The sequence below is a fragment of the Sminthopsis crassicaudata genome, chromosome 1, assembly GCF_048593235.1.
Source record: "Sminthopsis crassicaudata isolate SCR6 chromosome 1, ASM4859323v1, whole genome shotgun sequence".
NCBI classification, from domain to species: domain Eukaryota; kingdom Metazoa; phylum Chordata; class Mammalia; order Dasyuromorphia; family Dasyuridae; genus Sminthopsis; species Sminthopsis crassicaudata.
Window position 1 is genome coordinate 91,791,969 of NC_133617.1, and position 11,662 is coordinate 91,803,630.

Below are 11,662 nucleotides of genomic sequence, written 5' to 3' on the forward strand. Positions count from 1 at the left end.
GGTATTACTTTGTATACAGTATATTTCACTTTGTTCATGGAGGACTTTCCAGGTTTTTTGTCTGTTTTGTTTCCCTGAGAGTCTCTTGCTTATCATTTCCCAGAGAACAATAATATTCCAACAGAGAAACTTGCTTCAATTTTTTTCTTTTTTTTATAATTGCTACTGCTAATTGTGATTCCCCCCCCCTCCAATTTTTTTTCTCTTTTCTTTCACGCTGTCTCTCATAAAAAGTGTTTTTCTATTGATCACTCCCTCCCTGCGATGCTCTCTGTTTTATCACCCATCCTTCCTTCCCATATTCTATTCCCTCCTATTTTCCTGCAAGGTAAGATAGATTTCTATACTCCTTTGGAATATGTATGTTATTTCCTCTTTGAGCCAATTCTGATGAGAGTACTTCACTCACTCATCTTCTACTCCCTCTTTTCCCCTCCACTATAAAAGCTTTTTCTTGCCTCTTTTTTTTTTTTTTTTTTTTTTTTTTTTTTTATGGCAGATAATTCACACCATTATACTCTCTGATTTCCTTTCTCTCACTACATTCCTTAATTTCATCATTTAAAAAAAATATATTATCCCTTCATATTCAACTCATACCCATGCCCTCTGTCTATATATACTCTAACTACCATAATGAAGAGAACATTCTAATGAGTTATAAGTATCACCCTTCCATGTAGGAATGTAAACAAATAAACCTTATTAAGTCCCTTATCATATCACTTTCCTTCTACTGCTTCTCCATAATCCTGTATTTGAAAATCAAATTTTATGTACAGTTGTGGTCTTTTCATCATGAATCCTCTGTTTCATTGAATGATCACTTTTTCCTTTGAAGGATTATAGTCAGTTTTACTGGATATGTGATTCTTGATTTACACTTAATTCTTTTATAGGAAATTTTATTTATTTATTTTTTCCTTTTCTTCTTTTTTAATTAAAGCTTTTTATTTACAGAACATATGCATGGGTAATTATTCAACATTGACCCTTGCAAAACCTTGTGTTCCAAATTTTCCCTCCTTCCCCCACTTCCTCCCCTAGACGTAATGCAATACATGTTAAATATGTTAAAATATTAAGTCCAATATATGTATACATATTTGCACGGTTATCTTGCTTCACAAGAAAAATCGGATCAAAAGAGAAAAAAAAAAAAACTGAGAAAGCAAACAAAATGCAAGCAAACAACAGAAAGAGTGAAATTACCATATCCTAGTCCACATTTAGTTTCCACAGCCCTCTCTCTGGGTATAGATGACTCTCTTCATCACAAAATTATTGGAACTGATGTGAATCATCTCATTGTTGGAAAGAGCCATGTCCATAAGTATTGATCATCATATAAACTTGTTATTGCCATGTATAATGAGCTCCTTGTTCTCCTCATTTCACTCAGCATCAGTTGATGTAAGTCTCTCCAAGCCTCTCTGAAATCATCCTGCTGGTCATTTCTTATAGAACAATAATATTCCATAACACTCATATACAATAACTTATTCAGCTATTCTCCAGCTGATGGGTATCCACTCAGTTTCCAATTTCTTGCTACTACAAAAAGGACTGCCACAAACATTTTTGCAATGTGCACATTTCCTTCTTTAAGATCTCTCTGGGATATAAGCCCATTAGAAACACTGCTGGATCAAAGGATATGTATAGTTTTATAACTTTTTGAGCATAGTTCCAAATTGCTCTTCAGAATGGCTGAATTTATTCACAATTCCACCAACAATGTATCGGTGTCCCAGTTTTCCCATATCCTCTTCAATATTCATCATTATCTTTACCTGTTGTCTTAGCCAATGTAGTGGTACCTCAGAGTTGTCTTAATTTACATTTCTCTGATCAATAGTGATTTAAAGCACCTTTTCACATGACTAGAAATGGTTTCAATGCTTTCATTGAAAATTGTCTATTCATATCCTTTGACCATTTATCAATTGCAGAATGGCTTGAATTCTTATAAATTTGAGTCAATTCTCTATACATTTTAGAAATGAGGCCTTTATCAGAACCCTTAAATGTAAAAATGTTTTCCCAATTATTCCTTCCCTTCTAATCTTGTTTGCATTAGTTTTGTTTGTACAAAACTTTTCAACTTAATATAATCAAAATTATCTCTTTTGTGTTCAATTACGAGTTACAGTTCTTCTCTGTTCACAAATTCCTTCCTTCACCACAGATCTGAGAGGTAAACTATCCTATGTTCTCAATATAATGTAATATTACTTTATGTCTAAATCATGAACCCATTTTGACCTTATCTTGGTATATGGTGTTAGGTGTGGATCAATGTATACTTAATTCTTGATGGAACTAATTAAACAAGATCTCTATGTCAACGTGGTATTTTAATACCACCATTAAAATAAAAACAAAACAATATTTTGGATATTTCCTAGTTCCAGAGTAGGCATCCACTATTAAGGGAATGTAGCTAGATGGTGTTATGGGTAGAGCATTAGGCTTACAGTTAGGAAGACTTCTCTTTCTGAGTTCAAATAATGCCTTAGACACTTATTAACTGTGTAACCCTGGGTAAGTCATTTAACTCTGTCTACATTTTCTTATCTGTAAATAAGCTTGAGAAGGAAATGGCAAATACTTCAGCCAGTAACTTTGCCAGAAAAACCTCAAAGGCATCATGAAGGATTAAATACAACAGAATAACAGAACAACTTATTAGTAAAAAGAATCTTAAAGCACTTTGACTACTTGAAATTTTTTAACATAATTTTCAGTTATTGAATAAATGAATATAAGAGATAGAATTAAATCAGAATACAGTATTTTAGATAAGGGGTGCAGTAATAAAAGTTTAGTAACAATGTTTCTGAGGAGAAAGATGAAATCACGGAACAACTGATTTTAATCTGCATTATTTCCATGTTCTCCATTATTTTCTTACGTGTAGACAACCAGCAAAATAATTAAAGAAGCCCTGATTTATAATTTTTGCTCTTTTCCCAAGAAGTAAATGTTCACACTCAATTAGCTGCTAGGGGGAAAAACATTTAAGTGAAAATATCTAAGTGTACTGAGTGTACTGTCCCTGGATAACAACATAAATCAAATTCTGCCTAAGTAGGCCATCATCTCTCTGAAAGATAGGTATTACTTCACTATGTATAATATCATTGCCCTTTCAAAGACTCATAGTTGTTCAACTCTCTCATTTTACAGATGATGAAACTTAGGCTAAAAGAGAGATATAAATTTATCTAATGTTACACAGAAAGCTGATGACCCAGGTATCCTAGAGGAATATTTTGTTTTGTTGTTTTTTGTTTGTTTTTCCCCTAATAACTACTTAATCACAATTCTCAGTTTTCCTATATAACTGATACTTCTCTGCCCTTTTGTAGAGCCTGACTCTATAAGATCTTGGAGGCTCTGAAATTATAATTGCTGTAGGCATGGACCTTTTAAAAGTCCTAGTGTCTTCCAAAAGTCCTAACATAATCCCCTGGAGGCTCCTTGATTATTTGTGCTAGAGCTCCTCTGAGCACCCTGATGATTCACTTCAATTAAAAGCAGTCGATATGCACATTTTCCACTTAAAAACCTAGTCTTCAAGGAAAGGGAGAGAATCTTTGTGCCTCAGATCAGATAAGCAATCATGTTTCCAGTTTTTTTTCCCCCTACCAGTGTTGTTACCTCAAGCTGAGAGTGAAAAGAGAGCAGATACAGAAATAGATTTGAGTCACTGCCAGACAGCATGCCCCAAAAAGTTATTATTCCTTGTTATTTTGATCTTAGGAGTAAGGGTGAATGCTTTAAGATTTTTTTTTTCCTTTTTTTCCCCCAAAATGAGTAGCTCCTCATAGAGAAAGTGAATCTCTATAATGTAGAGGCAATGGAAAAATGGACTGAGGACCATCCAAAAGATGGTCACCATACTAGTAATAGGACAACAAACCATATAAAACATCAAGATGTAATAGAAGGAACTTGAAAGTTGAAGTCATCAGTGCTTTCATTGAATTGCTTCTGTGCTTCAGGGGCAGTTCAATAGAGGAATAAAAGTTTTAGGAAAGGAAAATTTAACTTAATAGAGGAAATAATTCCTATAATGGCTATAAGTTGTAAAATACAACAGTCTGAAAATTAAAATAAAGGGATATCAAAAGTATAAAATGCATGCTGGGCCCTACAACACAGGAGTATAGAAAGTATTGATTGATTGAAATTTGAAACTACTTCATCCAAAATGAAGATTTGCAGATAGAATGACTGCAGTTTTTCCTATTTCAGGCTGTTATGCTCATCCAATACTGTTTTTACACAAAATTAAAAGAGAAGAAATTTTAGAAAATTTAGCGTGAATATGAGATTAACAATTAATTAGATTGGTTAAAATAACCATTAAATGGATGACTTAGGTGCTAGTTGTGAGGGATATAGAAGACCCTTACCCAAAATGACTACTCAGAGATCACTCAGAGGAAGGCAGAAAAGTTGTTTATTGAAAACCTCTGGAGGATGAGTTGTCCCAACACAAGATAAAAAAGAGAAAGCTCATTGTAGGAGGGCTAAAGAAGTAGTAAAGATACATAGCTTTTACACAACAGATTACATTACAAGTAAGAGAGCATTGAGAAAGGGAGGGGGAGCCATCTAATTGATTGTTGCTATTTGGAGAGATTGGAATGGAAGGTTTCTGTTACAAAGGATTACATCATAAATTGGGAAGCATTGAGAAATATGTGCCCTCTCCCCCAACTGAATGTTAAACATTGGTACCAAAGGCAGATTAGAATGGAATTTTGTTTCCCTGATTCCGAATCATCAGTCAGACCTTCAAACTTCAGATTACTGAGCTGATGGCATTTAATAATCTAAATGTTGATAACATGGAACAAGAAAAAATGACATCATTTCTGGTTAAAATATATCTAAAGTTTTAAGTAAATATTGGCTTGCACATATCGTACTTATGCAGGTCACAAAGACATAGAAATAATAAAAAATACAGAAAAAGAATTTAAACATTCCTGTAAGTTCTTTACTTTATCTCTCCACTCCACACATAGTGAATCTCTGTCATTGGAAATGTTCAAGTTGTCAGTGGACAATCACTAATCAGGATCATTAAGGGCAATGAAGTCTAGTAAAAACAGCAGTCCCTTATTTTATGAATTGTTGTTTAGCTTTGTGGAGTCTATGCTTTAATCTGAACAACTAATTCTATTCATAATTCCCTATGACAGGCTGGTAGAAGACATCAGTCACTGGGGTTAGCAGATTAGTTAACCTTGGTAGTTCCTGTAGCTTTCTGCTCCTTCAGGGATACCCAGTGGCCTGGGAAGAAATCACAAAAACAAAAATATATAACATCACTCTAATAAGAACTAATACAAGTTACTGTTAGTTGCAAATTACCACAAGTTGATTTTCTAAAATATGAAGGAGGAAAAACAGAAAGCATTGTTTCTGGCTATTACAACTTCCCTCCACATGTTATTTAATGATCTCTTCCACAAGATACAGGAGTGCTATCTGATAGTGTGCTTTTGCTTTACTGTATGAAGTAATAAAGAGATTTTCATACTGTCTCTTGAATTCAGATCTAATTTTTAACTGTCTACCTCATTGCAGGAGAAATAATCTTGGTCAGGATCTTATCACTCATTCCCTTGACCTTTACGGAATGATAAAGGCTTCTTCTCAATACATTAGAAGACATTTTTGAAGTCTCCTTTGATACTTTCTTGATACTCTCTACCATGTTTGTAGCTCTTATTCCTTTCAAATTCTTTCTAGAAGTAGCACATACTACTTATAGTCATAATACTGATTAGGTAGGGACATCAGATTCCTTCCTCTTCACTCTTGTATCATAAAATTCCTGCACATCTTAGATACCCAGCTCATAATAAATCACACAACCATCACGATCAAGTCAATAGATATGCCCAAAATAATGTCCTTCTGCAACATTATCGTGTACATTTTTCTATAGACTTTACTGATTTCATAAAAATCCTGGTTTGTTTATGAGCAGATGATCTCAATGAAGGAATTTTTATTAGTACCCAGGACTTCATGGAGGCTTTCAGTTTCAAAGCATCATACTTAGTAGGTGCTGTTAAAAGATCCAAAATTACTGTCTTTAGTAGCCAGATAAGGACAATTTCACTGTTTTTGTAAGTTCCTTTTTGGTCCTTCTCTGATAAGTGAAGGCAATGTTCTGTCTTTGTTCAATGCTGCTATTTCTCAGAATGTTGATGATGGTATCTTCATCTGCTCCATTGGTCTTGATGGGCACCTCAATGTTTATAGCATCTCTTTCAGAATTAAAATTGTTGTTAGTTTTGACAGAGCCATGGGGACTTGTAGGTTAGAATGATCACAATCTTGCAAACATTTTATGAATACTAGACATCTTGAAAAAAGATGCACAACGAAGTGGGAGAGCAGGGAGCTAGATGGGCTTCATGTCTACTTAGTTGTCTCTCAAAGAATCACTGTTAACATTTGTACATTCACAGAGACAGTAAAGGGCAGAGGCAAATTTTAAATCGAAGTCCTCTGACTTTGAATCTAATACTCTTCTCACTCTATACAAAGCATCTCCAAACTAATTACCTTATTTTTAAAATGAAGAAACTAATGTCCAGAGAATTTAATTTGTCCAAAAAATATAATTAGGGGAATCATCAAATGTACTTCAGTATTCTGAATTCTATTCTTTATTTTTTATTATGTGCCCCTATTTATATACCTCAAAACATAGAGGATCTGTCCATTTTTAGAAATGGATGACCACATTTTTGCTCCCTGAATAGCCATTCCAGACATCTTTTCCACAATCCACAATTTCAAAATGGTGACCTGAATGTGCCTGGAAAGTTTTCTGGCCATCCTAAGTATTTATTTAATTCATTCTTCTATAGGAACACTCTCTGACATCCTTCAGTTTCATAGCAGTTGCCTTATTCCCACCTGGGCAACTTTCTGTCCTTCACCTTCTTTCAAGCTTTACACAGCTGGCTGATGCCCTGGGACCATACCTTTCCAAGGCTGAAGTGCTATCAAGAATTCAGTGCTGAACTCATTCCAAAATGTGTAATGTAGTCTCACTTTGCCATTTCTCCCTATCCCAAAATAATATGAATGTTTGACAGTCATTATTTGAATCACATTCACTCTTTTTTATATAATTCTTTTCTCAATCCTACCACTGCTCCATTCTAAAGCCATATACCCCTTCCATTTTGTTTTCTGGAATGCTTATTGTAAGATTAAAACTTTCATTTTTGACCTTTTATTTTCTTGTTCTCTCTAACATCTTGCATTCATGAGATCTGGTTCTAATCTGATATAGTTTTCTTTCCTGCCTACCCTTTCTAACACTGGTGGCACTTTGCACCATACTCTGATTCATTGGTCTTCAAGGGGAAATATGGATACTAATTTTCCAAATCTGTCATTTTCATGCTTTTTTCAGAACTACTATCACTCAGTAATATCTCCTTTAACCATCATTTAGTCTTATTTATTAAGCAATCAGGATTCTATTGATTGTTTTCTACCAGAATGTTCTGACATCCTACAAGAAATCCAGTGTGCCTGACTCTTAAACTTTTTCTCTTTAAAGTCTAAGCTCATACCTTTGATATTTTCTATACACCATAACCTCCCAATTACTTAACTTATTCATTTTTTCATGACTTTCTATTCTACCCCACCTCAATACAGAATTTGATCAAGGATATGGTCACATATTCAAAAATGATCATACCCTTGATCACCCATGTGCTCAAATTCTATACTTATGAAATATGTGATTACTTTATCTGACGCCATTCTGTTGTCATTTTACCTCTCCCTTTTCCTAGCAACTCTTTACTCTGTAATTTATCCTTACTACAAACAAACCCTTAGTTTCTTCTTCTGTTGTAGTGAAATCTCTTCTGATGAACATTTGGAGAATTAGATAAACTCCACACAGTCCTACTCTTTTAAATATTTTACCTCATTATCAACTTTACAAGATTTTGAGTTCCAAATTTTTCTTCCTCCCTCTCACTACTCCCCTTTTCCTAAAATGGGAGGTTATACAGATCATGCATATCCTATCATGTAAAACATGATTTGACTTTTGTTATATATGTGCTATCAGTAAAACATATTTTCATATTAATCACAATTGTGAAAGGAAAAATATATCAAAAAGAACAAAAAATATGAAAACAAAGTAAGTGAAACAAAAGTTTGTTTCAATTTCTAATGAGAGTCAATTAGTTCTTTATCTGATTGTGGATAACGTTTGCCTTTGTGAGCCCTTTGTGCTTTTCTTGGATCATTGTGTTGTTGATTAAAGCTGGATATTCATGGTTGATCATTACACAATGTTGCTGATGCTGTTTTCTGGGTTCTGATACTGCTGACACAATGTTTTCTGGGTTTTGCTAATTTAATTTTCCATTAGTTTGTACAAATCTTTCCTGGTTTTTAAAAATATCTGCTTTTTCTTTATATATATATATATATAATAAGCCTTTTTTTCCTTCAAAATACATGCAAAGAACATTTCCAACACATCTTTGCAAAACCATGTATTCCAAATTTTTCTTCCTCTCTCCCCACTTTCCCCCTTCCCTATTCAATAAGTAATCCAATATAGGTTAAATGTGCAATTCTTCTAAACATATTTTCACATTTATTATGCTATACAAGAAAAATCAGATCAAAAAAGGAAAAACCTGAGAGAGAAAAAAACAAGCAAGCAAATAACAAGCAAAAAATGGTGAAAATATTTTGTTGTCATCCACATTCAGTCTCTATAGCCCCTTTCTGGATGCAGATGGCTTTCTCCATCACAAATCTATTGGAATTGGCCTGAATCACTTCATTATTTAAAAGAACCATGTCCATTGCAATTTATGATCACATGATCTTGTTGTTGTTGTGTACAACATCCTTTTGGTTCTACTTATTTCATTCAGCCTTAGTTCATATCACTCTCTCCAGGCCTTTCTGAAATCATCTCCTGATCATTTCTTATAGAATAATAATATTTCATCACATTCATATACCATAACTTATCCATCCATTCCCTAGCTAATGGGCATCCAATTTCCAGTTCTTTGCTACCATAAAAAGTGCTGCTACAAATATTTTTACACATATGAATCTTTTTTTTTCTTGCTTATGATCTCTTTGGGATACAGACCCAGTAGAGACACTTCTGGATCAAAAGATATACCTTTGGGCATAGTTTCAAATGACTCTCCAGAATGATTAGACCAGTTCACAACTTCACCAACAATGTATTAGTGTCCCAGTTTGACCACATCTCCATTATTTATCATTATAAGTTTCTGTGGTCTTATCCAGTTTGAGAGGTGTGAAGTAATATTTCAGAGTTCATTAATTTGCATTTCTATAATCAATAGTGATGTCTCAAATTCATTAGCTTATGCTTCACCAATTCAACCTTCTAAGGTGTCATTTGCCTTAAACTAGTTTTTGCACTTTCTTTTCTTTTTGGCAAATTGCACTCTTTAAGAAGTTGCTTTCTTCAGTGGATTTTTTAACTGCCCTTTTCCATTTGGCCTGTGTTATTTTTTATGCAGTTTTCAAAGCTATTGACTTTTTTCATAATTCTCTTGTAGCGATCTAATTTTTTTCTTCTACATCTCTTAAATGATGTTTAAGCACCATGAGTTCTTTCTGGGCTTGAGAACTTTTTTCTTTGTTTTCTTCTCCTGAGCTTTTGTCTTAGTATTCCTTATTACCATAATAACTTTTTATAGTCAAATGCCTTTTTTTTTGGCTCATTTTTTTGGCTTTTTTCCTTTTATTTTAAGTTGAATCTCTGCTCCCAGAGTTGAAAAAGTGCTGTCTCAAGCTCCCTGTGCCAGTGGTTATAGCTCCTAGCTCTTGCCTGGTGCTGCAATGATGTTGCCTGAGGCTCATGGGGAACCCTTATGTCTGGCACTGTGGGGTGGCAGGTAAAGTGGGGATAGCCAGTGCTTTTGGGGCTTAGGGATATGGCAGCTTACCCAGTGCTGACATAGATAATAACTTAGCTGTGGTGACTAGTGTGTACTGTGGTCTGCTGAAGTGTTTCTGCATTTGCCTGGGATTTTTCTGAAGCACTTGGAATCCTGGCCACTGGAGGATACCTGCCAGCCCAGGTCTTTGCCATAGCCCATGGAGGTCTGGCTTTTGGCGGATGCATCTTTTTTTGGGGCCTGTTGAAGCATGAGTAGGTCTTGTAACTGGATGGTAGCTGTTAACTTGTGGTGGTTCCTGGAGCTGGGATCTGACAACTCCATGGGGGATCTTAGTGTGGTCCTTCACCTATACCAGCAAACTGGGGCTCAGAATATCCTGCTGCTTTGCTGAGGTGGGGCTTGCTATCTGCTCACTGGGAAGCTTCTTATCCTGGACAGTGCCCTTCTTACCTAAATGAGATAGATTCCTCCTGCAGATCATCCAAGTTTCCTGGGCTAACAGATTGTTTCAGTCCATCTTCTTGCTGGTTCCACTGCTCTAGGCATTATAAGGCTTTTTTATGTTTGCCCAGAAGTATACATAGGATAATTGTACCTATTCATTCTTTACTCCAACAATTTGGCTTCATGAAATAGAATTTCTTAGTGAAATTGTGATGCTAAGTTTATCTACTGCACACTCTTTTCCCTTTTTTTGCTTTCTCATTACTGTTGATTTTCCCTTTTCCAATGGTAGATAATCCAATGCTTTAATACTGACCTATCTTCCTCTATGTTCCCTGCCTGTACTAGTAAAATAACATTGACATATGTCCTATTACCTTCAGAATCCTCACTCTACAAAATAAAGAGAAAAAAAAATCCACTTGGTTGAGAAAGGAGTTAATGATCAGCAAAAGTGGTTTAATATTTTCTCCACTTTGTTAGATTCTATTTGTTTCATTCCAATAAAACATAAATTCCTCAGGAGCAGGATAAGGTAAACTTAGTAGACAGGGTAAGTACTGTTTACTAAGTTTTGTCTCTGTTTCTCGTAGAAGGGAATGACTGTCATAGAGTAAGATTTTAATAAATAATAGTGGAGTGTATGAATGAAAGCTTCAGCATAATTTGAAATACTAAAAACAAAGTGGTGGATAAACATTATATAAAACTAGAATGTTGTAGCTTAAAGAAACTTTGGAACAAAAATGTTAAAGCTGCCAAATTCTGAAGAATTTTAGGAAAAAGACATAGAATGTTAGAACTGAAAGTGACCTTAGAACTAGAAGTGACCTTAGATACCATTTAATCCAACCTTTTTATTTTATAGATGGGTAGTAAGGTAATGTGATCTAAATATATGAAGTAGCTTGGTCATGGTCATCACATGGTCATATGTAGTTAAAGGCCATAAAAGAACTAGGATGTAGTTCTCATGGTCCTTCATTTTATAATTTTTAAAAAAGAAATATTGCTGAATAGTCTGTCTTCCCAATTCATCTAAATTTTCCCACTAGCCTTTGTTGTCTATCCTAGTCTATTCATTCACCTTGCTTTTTTTTTCTTTCCTAACAGAACTTTTCCCATAGGGGATAATAGTCAATGCTAATAGGGAGGTGAAAAGGAACAGATAAAGTAAAAGGCTGTTTCAACCTTCAAGCATATAATAATAAAGCATCAATTTGTAAACCTCATGGGAATAGATGGCA

The 11,662-nt window shown here is 34.5% G+C and overlaps 1 pseudogene; it reads right to left on the reverse strand.

Annotated features, from left to right (window-relative positions):
- Nucleotides 1-5,765: 5,765 nt before the first annotated feature.
- LOC141548564 (annexin A2 pseudogene) lies at nt 5,766-10,292 on the reverse strand (annotated as a pseudogene).
- Nucleotides 10,293-11,662: the final 1,370 nt, after the last annotated feature.